Genomic DNA, 4,149 nt, shown 5'->3' on the forward strand with positions numbered 1-4,149 from the left:
AACGTGTACATGCGTGTTCACAAAATAATTCCAGTCCGAACTACAATTCAGAAATTCAAAGTAATAGTCCGTGGGCTGGAGGGGCCCAACGTGCACCTCCCCCACATCCCTACTACATGGGTATTTTTGTGTTCTTGAGGACCTGCTGAACAAGAAAAAAGATGTTAACATTGATATTTTGGGATGCACTACCTATCTGGACTAGTATTTGATTTGCATTTACCGCGAAAAATGGCGAAAAATGGGTAGGGGTAGGGGGTAATATATCCTCCCCTACATTGAGTAAACTAGCATGAAATAAAACAAACCTTACATTTTTGGAAAGCTCAGATACTGCTCTCTATGAGAAACACCAACTTTAGCAAAATAAATCTGTGTACATTGAATAAGACGACTTTAATATGAATTTGTTTGCCAATTTTGAAAGTTTTTACCCTAAATACCATGTAACAATTGTGATTTACTTTTTATGAAGCAAAATTTTGACAGCTTTTTGTGTTTACATTATTTATTTCTACATATTAAACAAGAAAATAACTGTTAACATTGGATATTTAACAATACACTACTTCTCTGTTGAATTGCGTGTATCGGTATGGGGTGCGCAAAAGCTGCGGGTAGGGGTACAACATTCCTTCCCTGATGAAGTAAACTGGCCTGAAATGTCATATACCTTATAGTTTTAGAAAGCTTAGATACTGGTCAGCAGACGACTTACAAGAAGAAAGTTTTTACAAAAACGTAAGCGAGTCGACACATCTATGATTTTGCGATACCTATCAAAATATGACGGTTACAGCTGAGCATCCCAATATTTTTCTGTTAAAAGTTCATTTCAAGGTTCTAACATGTTTTTGTAGCAAATAAAACAAATTTAATACAAATCATTGCCCTTCGTATTGTGTCCTGGTAAATATTTGGCAGAATTGGAGATTAGTTTGACGATAATTTGCGACATAAAACTTTGGGATGAGGGGTAAGTTTTGGTCCTATTTCATGAAAACTATAGAAGATATTGCATGTTGCAATATATCATTTTAAAGCAAAATAAATTGCCTTTCAAATGATACCCAACAAGCCAGGTTATGTTAAAAAATGAGCTCAGCAGACGACTTATAAGAAGACAGGTTTTACAAAACGTATGTGAGTCGGCAATTCTGTGATTTTGCGATACCCTTCAAAATATGACTGTTACAGCTACAGCATCCCAATATTTTTCTGTTAAAAGTTCATTTCAAGGTTCTAACATGTTTTTGTAGCAAATAAAACAAATTTAATACAAATCGTTGCCCTTTTTACTATGTCCTGGTAAATAGTAGGCAGAATTGGAGATTAGGTTTGATAGTAATTTGCGACATAAAACTGTGGGTATGAGGTAGGTTTTGGTCCTATTTCATGAAAACTATAGACGATATTGCATATTGCAATATAGCAGTTTAAAGAACAACGAATTTGCTTTCTATTGATATCCCACAAGTCAGACCATGTTATTGAGTAAGCTCAGTAGATGACTTACAAGAAGACAATTTTGACAAAAATGCATGTTGGCCGCAAAATCTTGATATTCAGGTACACTTCAAAATATGACCGTAACAGCTATCGAGTCCCTATATTTTTTGTTAAAATCCCATTTCGTATTGTAGGGATCCCAAGGCTTCTGTAAAATACAGGTTTGTTACCCTGTGGTGGGGGGAAGCACATAGATGTCCCGTCCAGCCAATGGCCTAATAGATTGTTAGTAATGGCTGCTTTATCAGCAATACAAGGAGACATCGAAAATTTTCCAAATGCGTCTTATCAACATTATTTTTTAGAAGAATATTTAAAAATTATATTTATAAAAATAGACAGTCATCAATAGTTTATATTACTATAAGGGGAAAATGACAATAGGACTACATTGGCGTGTTTTAAATTCTTATCTTTATAGCTGTGCATTAATAGTTCATTGCATACGAATAAAATGCTCATTCACGATGAACAGTATAGCAAAACTGGTAAGTTTAGTGACTAGAGACAATACTGCATGGAAAATACCCACTTTTGACATTTATTTTCTTCTTCAGCACATTGCAATAAGTAAATAACATCCATAAATCCATTGATGTGCTTCATTGGAAGGAAACCATATTTATCATATTTTCTTATTCTTAAAAATACTGAATTACCAGAAAAAATCGATTTAAAGTCATCCAATTCTATGACGCCATATTTGTTTGCCAAAAACCTATGCATTTTAGAAATACCAGTATCTAAGCTTTCTAAAAGTATAAGGTATATGGCATTTCAGGCCAGTTTGCTTCATCAGGGAAGGAATGTTGTACCCCTACCCGCAGCTTTTGCGCACCCCATACCGATACACGCAATTCAAAATTGACTCCAGAGAAGTAGTGTATTGTTAAATATCCAATGTTAACAGTTATTTTCTTGTTTCATATGTAGAAATAAATAATGTAAACACAAGATGCTGTCAAAATTTTGCTTCATAAAAAGTAAATCACAATTGTTACATGGTATTTAGGGTAAAAACTTTCAAAATTGGCAAACAAATTCATATTAAAGTCGTCTTATTCAATGTACACAGATTTATTTTGCTAAAGTTGGTGTTTCTCATAGAGAGCAGTATCTGAGCTTTGCAAAAATGTAAGGTTTGTTTTATTTCATGCTAGTTTACTCAATGTAGGGGAGGATATATTACCCCCTACCCCTACCATTTTTCGCCATTTTTCGTGATACATGCAAATCAAACACCAGCCCAGATAGGTAGTGCATCCCAAAATATCCAATGTTAACATCTTTTTTCTTGTTCAGCAGGTCCTCAAGAACAAAAAAATACCCATGTAGTAGGGATGTGGGGGTGCATGATGGGCCCTTCCAGCCCACGGACTATAACATTCGCTATTCAGTTAATACTGTACTGTTGACAGCTTAGGCGTAAAGGATTCTGGATATGTTTTTGAATAGAACCAGAAACTGCATTTGACAAACAAGAGCATAAATATTGACAAATACATAGCGACAAATTGATAGCCAGTGGAGCGTTCAATGCAAATTACATTCACTTTTCTGATCAAGTGAAAGTTCATACTTCATGAATATGCAAAACAGGTATACCCAAATGTTCTTTACACACTACAACGATGAACCTGGTATCTGCTCAGTACCCAAGATGCATCGCCTGTCCCGTATCACAATTGATAATAGACGTTAATAGCAATAGTCTCCCTTCTACTGCTTACGGATTATGTTTGAGAGAACCAATATGCCGATACAGTCTTAAAGGGCAGCAACTGTAGCTTTTTCATGTTTTCATTATTTATGTTCTCGAGAGTTTTCTTCGATCATTCTCCTATGTGAAGTAGCCTAGCACATACAACACAACGTGTACACGCGTGTTCACAAAAGAATTCTAGTCCGAACTACAATGCAGGAATTCAAAGTAACATTGGCCACTCAGTTAACACTGTTCTGTTGACAGCTTAGGCGTAAGGGATTCTGGATGTGTTTTTGAATAGAACCAGAAACTGCATTTGAAAAACAAGAGCATAAATATTGACAAATACATAGCAACAAATTGACAGCCAGTGGAGCTCTATCTCTGATTGAGCGAATTGCTTTCGTCACCAGAGTAGGCAGGGGGCATAAGATGGAAGGGTTGAATCCGCTCAGCTATCTTGATACAAGTTGCACACTGTCCATGCGATGTTTTAGTTATAAAGAATAATGATTTAATTCCAAAAAAAGATTTTGGAAAAGAAGCTGTCAAATAAAGTTATTCAGCAGACTACTTATTTCTTCGTATGCGTCTTGGAAATTATTTGATACTGTTAATTTTACTTGCAATGGCGGAAATGAAAAGCTATTAACCGAATGCTTTCTATGTAGTTCAAAGTCTACGAAATGAACTTTCTTGTGTGCAATAATACTTGTTTTATCGTAGTTTAAATGGGTGGGGTTCGAGGCTGTATGTGGGATTATCATGGAACGAGGCTACCCTGGGTATACCATTGTTAGCTTTGACCCTCGAGAAATAAAATGAAAAGCTATTGACCGAATGCTTTCTCTGTATTTCAAAGTCAAAATATGATTGTTATCTCGTGTTTGTGAATTGTTCAAGTGAACAGAGAGATAGATAGACGTCTGGCGGTG

This window comes from Ptychodera flava, chromosome 4 (genome assembly GCF_041260155.1).
Source record: "Ptychodera flava strain L36383 chromosome 4, AS_Pfla_20210202, whole genome shotgun sequence".
Taxonomy (NCBI): domain Eukaryota; kingdom Metazoa; phylum Hemichordata; class Enteropneusta; family Ptychoderidae; genus Ptychodera; species Ptychodera flava.